General features: G+C 28.7%; 1 long non-coding RNA gene across 3 annotated transcripts in view; it reads left to right on the top strand.

Moving 5' to 3' along the window:
- Nucleotides 1–849: 849 nt before the first annotated feature.
- LOC145276822 (uncharacterized) overlaps nucleotides 850–11,727 on the top strand; it is a 122,861-nt gene continuing 111,983 nt past the window's right edge. For all 3 annotated transcript variants that reach the window (XR_013868023.1, XR_013868024.1, XR_013868022.1), the window contains exons 1-2: nucleotides 850–982; nucleotides 1,971–2,075. This is a non-coding gene — a long non-coding RNA (uncharacterized LOC145276822). The remainder of the gene's footprint in view (nucleotides 983–1,970; nucleotides 2,076–11,727) is intronic.

Raw genomic sequence — 11,727 nt, 5'->3', positions numbered from 1 at the left:
TTAAGTGGTGCGTCTGGAGGTGCTTTGTAACCTAGTATATTTTAATAACCTGGTATATATTATAATATAATCGTAACGTTTTTAATATTTAATAGATAAATCTGGAAATAAGTTTAACAATTATTTTTTAGGGTTTTAACATCTATTACATTGTGTATTTTTGTAAACCTTGCTTTTACAGTCAATTTACTTTGTATTTTACCATATTTATTTATATGAATTTCATTAGCACAATGTTCCATGAATATTTTAGTTGGTTGATTGACTATTTTAGTGTCGTAATATGATTTCAATATTAAGCAGGTATAATACTTTCTATCATTTATCCTCTTTTATTTCACAAGAATACGCTACGTTATGTATTCTATTATGTTGGGTCATAGTACATTTTCAGTGTATCCAAACTTAATGATTTTATTTTGTTGCAAACGGGATTGCGCTATTGATATGTCCATGTATTATTATTACAATAAATATTATTCTAATGTACGTTATAGTGTGCTTAAAAAATAATTTACTCATTACTAGAGCTATGACAACAGCATATTCTTTTCATTGTTTTGACTCACGAGTGTGCATCGCTTGATATCTTTAATGCTTTTATATAGAGTGTTGTGGTTCTCGGTTGATTAACTGTGTCTAACTGTATCGGATATATACTCGAGAATCAAAATAATGAAAAATAAATTCTATTGTCATAGCCCTACCCATTACTTATGTCGGTGAGAGGGACTATATATATATATATATATATATATATATATATATATATATATATATATATATATATATATAGGTCAATGAGACTCTTGTTATTCTTTGTTTTTGTGTGCATAGTTTGCACCAAGGAGTGTCCCTACTTATATAAGAGTAATAAAAAGCATATATGCAGAGAATTACTTCATAGATTATCAGGGGATGGCCCGAAACAAGTATACGCGTAGATAGTTAATAAAGCTTAACGCTTTTGTTGTGTTTTTTGGTGGTTTTTTTTTTGTTGTTTTCTTTTTGCTAAAGGAATATAGAAATGTTTCTGTTCCTGGTTAAACGGTATATAATAAAAAGTATGCACGCACACACACACACACACACACACATATATATATATATATATATATATATATATTGTGTGTGTGTGCGTCAATGTGAACATCTATGACAATCAAATGATAGAATAAGACATTATATTATTGGTCATATTCAACCGTAACTATCTTTAATATTGTAAAATTGTAGTGAATTACTGACAATGCATGTGTTTTTACATGGATATAAATACAGAAAACATGATATGTATTAAATAAATTTCTTTCCATTTTAATTTTACCATCTATACTCCTAAAATATTTATAGCCTTAAACGATTTTAAATTACCCATAATAATTTATCTATATAAATCATTGTTTTTAATCCTTGGGTTTCATATATGCAAAGATTTCTTTAATATCTAAACCTTTAATTTTATTAATTTTCCATTGATTTGATTTGTAATGTTTATTTTTATTCGTACTTTGTTTTTGATTCAATTTTTATAAGATAAATTATTAATGAAATATAAATAATTATAATGAATAGATATTGTATTTTGTGCTGAACCACGTCAAATTTCGGCTTTAATCACAGCAAATTCAGACAGCTATTAATAAATCTTATCGCTTAGAATATTAATCGTTCTTCCCTTCCCATTACTGTCGATTATACGTCGCTTGCAAGCCTTTTCTTTAACGATAGCGTTTAAACCTAATACTTCCCGGACGGCCCTTCGTGGTTGTTTGAATGACTCCTTAGCTTAAGTTTATTTTTTCTCTATATACTACATTACTTATTTACTTTTCTATCTCTTTCTCTCCCCTCGTCTATATTAACCTCCAGTCCCATCTTTTCCTGTTTGGTTCTACGAGTTGTTTAAACCCTACCTATTTTCTTTATTGCAATATTTAAAGAAATGAAAATTTTAAATCTTCTTTCAGGAGAAATGAACATGAAAGACAGCCGATGAGGTCATTAATTAGGCGAAACACTGGCGTTGTTTGTGTTGTGACCATGTACAATGTTTACTTAAACATAAATAAAACGTAAGTAAAAGTATATTTTGTTCTTTTATTAAGCACCTAGTTTTATTCATTAGTTTGGATTGCTTTAATTGGAATTATATATATATATATATATATATATATATATATATATATATATATACATATATATATATGTACGTTTTATTTTTTTATTACCGTTTTATCTGTTTAGTTACACATGTTTCGGTTGCGGACTATATCTACGATCCAGCAGCTTGCCAGACCTTACAGATAGCAGGTAATAAACAGATAAAAAGGTAATAAAAATAAAACGCATATTTGCTCTGAAATAGTATTCAGCACTCTCTTCAGTTTTTTACTAATTACCATTTTTGCTATATATATATATATATATATATATATATATATATATATATATATATACATATATACGTGTGTGTGTGTGGTTCTGTCAATAAGTTTTTGAATATGCATATATTAAATGGTAGTATATATATATATATATATATATATATATATATATATATATATATATATATACATATAGTATACATATATATATATATAATATGTCAGTATGGATAAAGAAGACAGAAACAAAATTATCTTTTATTTTTATTAAATTAATTTTAACTTTAACGAAATAAGCTACTTATATACTGTATTCCATTGTATATTTCAAAGTTAAACCATTTTCATCGAATACTGGACATTTGAATTTTTCTAAACACACTAGAAATGTTGTTTTCTCTTGCATTACTCCAATCATTGTCATAGGAATTCCGCATCAAATTAGATTAAGAGGATTACGAACAATTGTGTTTAATTAATGTATTTTCATGAGTTTATTATTTTTATTACTTTAAGCTTTTAGTTGTGTGTTAAAGCAAAGTGTATTTGGTAATATAATATTAATTTATTTCAAAGTGTAAAATCAAAAGTCAACTATATATTGTAAAATATATATATATATATATAGATAGATAGATAGATAGATAGATATCAATCCAGAAGATTGTGCGAATTCCATTGTAAAATTTAATAGAATTGTATCAATGAACGAAATTTCCATTAAAATGTAGGCTATGTAAAAGATAAAGATGTTTTAAAATCAGATAATCTCTTTTCTGCTTTTATACAAATTAATTAAATAAGTTAATTTATTCCGCATCAATTACTGCACATTCTTGCTTAAAATTCTATGTATGTTTATTTGAGTGTGTCTGCTCAATCGTGTACAATATATATATATATATATGTATATATATATATATATACATATATATATATATATATACATATATATATATATATATATATATATATATATCAGTTAAAATGGAGGTGGAAGGACCTGAATACTCAACGTTTCGCCCGATTTATGCGGGCTTTTTCAAGAGGGATGGTCACTGACGAGAGGGTCGGGGCATTTGGGGCTGTATAAAATGATGGAGAAGAGCAACGTGTTTTCCTTATGTAAATTAGATGTACATATCTACATATTATGATTTGAGAAAATAATAAATTAGAGTAAACTAGCATAGTGGATTACGTCTAAAAATGAAAAGTAAATAAATTGATGAAATGAGACGAGAAAATTAATTGGGCTAAAATATCGTAGAGATTTAAAAGGTTGCGTCTGGAAATATAACCCTGATAGATTAAGTAACTAAAATGAAACGAGATTGCGAAGGAAGTTTTTAAAAATTAGAGACAATTGAATTGGGATAAAATAGCGTAGTAACTTGAAAGATGGCGTCTAAAAATAAGAATAGAAAGTGATAAAATGGCGTCTAAAAATAGGCAATGATAAGATAAAATACAGTAAATAAGTAAAATAAAAATCATAAATGAAATGAAATTACGAATGGATGTTTTTTAATATATATATATATATATATATATATATATATATATATATATTTATACATATATATATTTCAAGTTTTACCTGTGTCTAAATTGTTCTCTTTAATAATTATTTTCGACAGATAGGGAGCAACGTGGAAACCCCCCTTTATTTGTTTAATTATATTGCATTGAGTATTCAGGTCCTTCCATCTCCATTTTAATTCATATCGTCGGATTCAATCCAGCTCAACAATCATATATATATATATATATATATATATATATATATATATAGAGAGAGAGAGAGAGAGAGAGAGATATATAGATATATATATATATATATAGATATAGATATAGATATAGATATAGATATAGATATAGATAAATAGATTGATAGATATCATATTACAGTTTAAATATACATATACATCGACCATTCAGGAAACGTGCACAGCGTTTCATTTATGAGCCAAATGAAACGCGATAATGCATATATTTGAGCTAACTGTTTCTGAAAAGAAATCGATTATTATTCCAGAAAGCAACAAGTAATTAGTAGTATGTTGACATAGATCGCAAATTTTTTTTGATTTTGTTAAAAAACCAATAATGATTTTCATATAAATATTTTATTTTACTTTGAAAGTCAATTCTACCATTCAGTGTATAGCATTTTATTAGTTTATGTGCAAATATTTATTGATGTTATTTTTTTCATGTGTGGTTGTAAAAACTAATGTGTTTTTTTTAATAAACATTATTCTCCACATTTGTATAAGTATCACAAGAGACATATTACAAGCAACGTAGCAAAGTATTTGGCAAAATGTGCAGTGTGCCTACTTCTTTATTCCAGTCAAATCTAAATCAGTTTATTTTCACACAATTTCATTCCAATAACTAAATATTTAAATTTAATTTATCGTTAGAAAGTTCAACAACTTATTAGTCCTATTCTTATTTTCAGATTTTAACTTTATAGTAGACGTGTGAAATGTATTCATTTCTTCAATGACTGCGCGTCTCTAAACGACACTGTCTTGAAAAGAACATGTTCTCGCCAAATTATTCTCTCAACCAAATAGATATTAATGACTTTGTCAGTTTTAACGGTGGAATAGATTAAGAGCCATCCTCATAAATTATTACAAACGCAAAATGATTCATAACCCTTTTGTCGATGGTTTGAATTAGTCTTATTTATCTTTACGTTTTTTTTTTTTTGCGTAGATTTTTAATACAAGCATCCGTTTCTCTGTCATGGTTTTCGAGAAGATTGACTTTGTACATTATCAATAAATGGTAAATAATGTAAAATGGTAAAAAAGGTAAATAAAGCAAACATCGAAAAGGGGCCAACCAACAATGAAAATGTAAAACTTTTCCGATTAAACTCAACAATTTAATCAAATATTTATTTGAACTTTTTTATGTTTTGAAGTCATCGTCTACTAATTCGATAGACGATAAACAGAACATCAATAATTCCATGTGTTTTATTCTTTTTTTTTTTGTTGCACACGCCTCTTGGCGTCTGCTTGACAATTATTTGAGGCGAAATAAACACCAGTTTCATGCACTTTCACAAAATAATAATTGAACAAATTGGAACAGCTATTTATTTAGAAAAAGAATCATTGCTTTGTATCGTTCTTCGATAATTAAAGTACAATTAATCCTCATCTTTGTTAATCACATTGATCTATATATTGATCACTTTCTAGTCAGATAAAAGGGAGATAAATTGGGAGTCAGTGATATTATTAAATTGCAATTTCTGTGAAAAGTATTTAAACGCGTATACTTATCTAGGCCTTGCCTATAAAACTCTTATGTATGAACTCTTTTTGCCGGTGAACTGACATCACATTCACATATATGCAGTCAACTTCAGCTTATTACAAAACGGATTGACTGTAAGTATGAAATAGGCAACTAATTCTGTCTATTTTCAACGTGCTTTACGACAATCTAATATAGTAATTGGAATATCTACCCACTATATACCAAAGAGTACTCAGGCAAGTTCCGTTTTTAGGTATATTACATAGCTGAGATTATTTGAATTAATATTCCCGCCATAAATTGTAAACTTGCATATCCCATGCGCATAAACTACATATTGAATCCGCAAAAAATTATAATAAAACATATATATTATTCTTCAATAAAATATAGAAATATGCTGAAAACAGTACACTTATGTAAAATGAGCGTCGAAGCACGAATAACGTGGATTTATCAAAGCAGATGATCAGGTAAAGATTTTCAATATTTGTTCACACAAACTCTTAAAATAGTATTCTAATGTGCTATCTAGTGGCATTGTCTGCAACAGTTTCTCCTAAACATATATCATAGCATTATTCAGGTTCTAATCTATCGAACCACATATAAAAAAGTAATGATGATTTTTCGTCATGTATAATTAACGTCGAAGTAATTGTTTAAAATAAAAAGGCAAGTGCTCGTTTATATTTGTTCTGTATTAGACATCTATTTTTACACTGATCCATTTACGTGTATCCTAGTAAATTTCTAAGTGTTCGTCTATATTAATTATTCTTGTAACTTATTGATAAAATCTCTAATACGTAGTTTGCCAGAGAATCTGCAGTGCAGTATTTATATATCTTAAGTTTTGCCTACGATAAAGATATATATATATTTATATATATATATATATATATATATATATATATATATATATATGTTTATTGTTATATAAACATGGTCACATCCTGCTGCTACAAATAGCCACTTGTTTCAATAATACAACAGATATCATCAGGCAGCGACTTGACTATTCAAAAGTCCAATGAATAACCTTATTATTAATAATTATTAACCTTATATATAGATTATTCATTGAACTTTTTAATAGTTAAGTCGCTGCCTGATGATATCTGTTGTTTGATTGAAACAAGTGGCTATTTGTAGCAGCAGGATGTGACCATGTTTATATAACAATAAACAAATATTATCAGCTCTTTTTATTGAGCACTATCTAACAACCTCGTTGAATTCATTAGTCCATTACTTTTCAATAAAAACCCCGAGTATATATATATATATATATATATATATATATATATATATATATATATATATATATATATAAAAGAAGTTCTGTTTTCTGATCAACTATTCCTTATGATGTTGTTGTTTTTTTATTCGTTTACTCTTGCTTTATGATATGAGTAGACGTTTGTGATATGAGTAGACGTTCTCATCCAGTAGAGTGTTAGGTATGAGTTAAAGCGTAAAAAAACGAAAAAGGTATTGGAATTAAATAACAGAAGACAACAGTGGGCATTTATTCACTACGATAAACAAAGGCGATCGGAAATAGGATTAGTAATCAGTCGAGAATGGACGAAAAAAGTGAGTACTTTTCCCATTAGTCACTCAATGACAAAAATAATATTAATGATCTCCCATCCCGACTCAATAAACCTGGGTGTCAAAATAATTTTATGGACAATTTTAAATTTTAGACAATTGGCGAGAGATAGTGTCTACAAGGTCCTCCGAAAGAGATCGGAGAGATTGGAGATAATATCAGACAGTTTTAGCAGATGATGGGAAGTATTGATTAACTAACCGGCAACTATAAAAACAAAGATGCAGAGTTAAGCGTTTTAAGGGTCGATTTCCGCGTTGGTGTCACACACAATATAACTGATCCACACACACACACTATGTCGAAGTCTGTATTTTCTCTTGTGAGTGTGCATTGTTTATTCATGTTTGGAAATCGTTGCTAGTTCCCTTGGCAATCACCAATGTTAGAGACGGTGACAAAACAAGAACGGGAAGAAGTATTGAAGAGGAAATATGATAAAACCACTGCACACAACGTTTGGGTAAGGCTTAGAGCTACTCGAGATAGTGAAGACCTATCTTATTATATTTTGTGTAACCCGATTGTTCTCTGCATGATTGATAATGCAAAACAGAAAAACATCGCGCATGCATGATGAAAATTAAGAAATAGATGTTTATTGTTTATATCCAGTTTTGAGGATATATTGTCCGAGGTTTTGCATCTTCTTTGTATCGCGTTATTTATTGATTTGTGTCAATAAACTTAATAAGAGAGAATTATATTCTATCTTATGTTCAAAGAGATTTAAATATTGCATTATGAAGCACTGACGGCAACCAGTCAAAAATATTGCGCGAGTAATATTAAATATGAATTACCTTTTAACGCACATTATTTGTCTGGGAAGAAAATTAATGTAATTTTTTCCGAATTATTTATGCCTTAGAAATTCTCTTTATATGTACGTTTTTTTGAATAAAACTTGTTTAGCAAAAAGCAACAAAAATTCTTTAAAACTTCGATCTATAATCAAATAAAAAATTATATGAGCAAAAGATTTTTTAGTACAGAATGCCATGAACGGCTGTAAATACGATGAAGTGTATCAGAGTAAAATACAATGATTTGCAATAAAATGTAAACGAGATGTATTTTAGTTATGAAAAGGGGTTAGTTGGCAATGTGTCAGTACCCCACCCCTATAAATTTTGTGTATGTAAGTCCAAATATTTAGAGGTTATAATAATTAGTTAAAACATTTTAGTTTTCTTTATTTATTAACAGAGTTACGCCTTTTTCAATGAAAACACAAAATGAAGAAATACAGTTTTTGAGATCATGACCCCCTGGCGAAGTATGCGACAATTATATATATATATATATATATATATATATATATATATATATATATATATGTGTGTGTGTGTGTGTGTGTGTGTGTGTGTGTAATTATGTTATCAAAGAATATATTTTTAACAAAGTAAACTTATCAAGATAAGAAAAGCCCAATACTATTAAGAAATGCAAACAAATATATTAAATAACAGATGAGAAATAAAACTTAAATATATCTTTATAATATGATCGGAATTACAATGCAGTGTAAAAGGAAATTTTACGAAAAACACCTTCCTTATGTTATGTCATTTCGAAGCAAAATGTTTCTAGTCAGAAGAACAGAAAAATGGTCAGGATTATAAAAAAATACACATATAGATACAAACTGGCTTTACAACATTTAGACATGAAATAAGAATGGTGAAATAGGATAATATGGTAAAAGTAATTAAGAAACCTTGTAAGTAGGTTAACTATCTAAGAGTAAATCGGAAAGGTGTGCATATGTATTTAATAGTAAAAAAAATGTAGGTCACTATAAATAATAAGAATCATTGAAAAAGAGCAAATAATTAAAGAAGCAAACCAAAGTTTATAAAGTGGCGAAAACGAGAAAAGGAAATAGAAAAAGCAATTAAGGGATACGGAAATACGTATATAAATAAAACAATAAGTCAATGTCGAAAAACTTTTAAAATTCGGATTCAAAAACAACGGGGTAAAAAAATATTAAAGTGTTACAAAAAGGATGAAAATAAAAATAAAAATAATAAAAATAAGTTAAAATAAAAATAAAATATTTATACAAGCGAAAACTGTAAAGTGTATTTAAGAGAAAAATGTTTCGTCAACAACATATGTTGGTTACCTGATAAAAATATGGATAACTGTAAACTGAACGGTGGGCATTGTTAAAGGTAAGTACACGTAAATATAATGTTGTTTCACCATTGCGAAAACTTCAGGGCTTGAACTTCCGTTCCATTGAACTCCTCGAATGCTCACCGGCAGGAACGTATCTTCTCAGATTCCAATAGTAATCAGCCATCATGATTGCTGTGATGTTTTATGATTTCAAACTAATCCCTTTTTCAATATAATCACTCAGAACTATCGCACCTGACCAATATTTGACATTAAAACAATAATTTCCAATCAAAACTATTATACGACATGGTATTTTACTCCAACCATTTTTTTTTGTAAAATGCTCCACACATGCTAAGAAAAATATAAACAAATGACACCTGACTTTAGCTAAAAAGTTCTACTGGAATCAACGCATTAGATTACTCCTAAATCATCCGAAAAAAAAAACTTAAACAACAAATTCGTTTTTGACCAGTGTTATAGTTGCACAAGATGCGATTATGTCAACATATTTATCGAATAATTTTCTTTAAAACACAGCTGAGATACTCCCAATAAATATTATTATTATTGTACGTCCATATGCTGTGATACGTGCAAAAAGTAGATTTAGCCGCTTGTAATTTCTTATTTACTCTTTTCTGGTGTTCGGCAAGTTTTCTCTCAATTCCCAGTATATATGCCGGCGTCGGATGTGGAGTCTTCGGAAGACTAGTTTTGAATGTTTGATTTATAGTTAACTAAGAGACAGTCCGGCGTTGTCCAGTCGTAAAATACGCATAAATATTATATTTTTATTAATACAGAAAATGAGAAATGTGCATGCGAGTATTATGTTTTTTTTTTTTTTTAGCAGTTCAATTATTTAAAAAAAAAAGAATACTTGAGCTGAGATCGAAACAAAAACCTAGGAACAGTAAATCACGTACGATAACCACTTGACCAGATTGACATGATCTTTACAGAGTGTTTTTCAACATACTTATTCTTAACATAATAAAAGCTGTAATGTTTCACGGTCGCTCATGCGCATTCGTGAAGCAGTTAACAAACAGATAAAAATCCGATCATCCCCACATTCTAATTGTTCAGTTAGCTGCATTTTCCCGGACGAAAACGGATTGAAAAGTTTTTCACATATCTTAACGCCGTATGTACAAAAGTTCAAGTCGGTAGATTAAAATTCGCTTCGTATATTAGTTGAGAAGTGAAGAGTTTTCCACACGTCTGAATATCTTATATACTAAATTTCCAGTCCATAGATCAAAAATTCAATGAGTATATAGGCTGTGAAGTGGCCTGACTCACACACTAATTCTCACTTTTATAGATATATATGCAGCCCACCCAGCGTTGCCCGGTTGTAAAATAAACATAAACATTATATATATATATATATATATATATATATATATATTATATCTTATTTATTACAAACAGAAATATCGCACATATTAAACGTAAAGTTAAATTCCTTTAAAAAATGAAGTAAAATTACGGAAAGAAGTCGAGACATGTACATGCGAGTATTAATGGTTTTCTAAACAGTTAACTTTTTATAAGGAAAATAAAAGTCGAGGGCGAAACAAAAATTCAAAGATAATGAAGTCCGATATCCATCAAACCAGCATGGCACACTCTATAGATAGTGTTTTCTAAACCCACTTATTCTTAACATAAAGAAGATCTCATTTTTCCGGTCATGCATGCGCAGTCGTTAAACAGTTGACAAACATATAAAAATCTGATTACCTCAAGTATCAATCTTCCATTAGAAGCTCTGTTTTCTGTATGAGCACGGATTAAACCTTTTCCACGTGTCTGAATTACCTATATACAAAATGTTCAGTCTGTTGAAAAAAAACGTTGGGTATATATGTTTGGAGTGTCCTCACACGCACACATTTTTACTTTAAACCTATATAGATAGAGGGCATGGTTCGTTTCGTTTGTATCCATGGTTTGATCAGGACGTAGCAAATTGTTATATTCAATATATATATATATATATATATATATATATATATACAGGGTGCCCACAAAGTCTGGCTACATAATCTACAGGATGCTTCCACAAAGTCTGGCTACATAATGTAGCCAGACTTTGTGGGCACTCTGTATATATATATATATATATATATATATATATATATATATATATGTGTGTGTGTGTGTGTGTGTGTGTGTGTGTAAAAGAGATTTAGAAGGCTATCACAATGCGAGGAATGAATTATAGACGCTGTTGGTAAGAGGAGACGAGAACAAGTGGCGATTTACAAATCAATAAGTACATATATATATATT

The sequence above is a fragment of the Euprymna scolopes genome, chromosome 5, assembly GCF_053919585.1.
Source record: "Euprymna scolopes isolate OS-2025 chromosome 5, ASM5391958v1, whole genome shotgun sequence".
In the NCBI taxonomy this organism is placed as follows: Eukaryota; Metazoa; Mollusca; class Cephalopoda; order Sepiida; family Sepiolidae; genus Euprymna; species Euprymna scolopes.
Note: the sequence above shows the minus strand (reverse complement) of the source record. Positions and strands in the feature narration are given on the sequence as shown.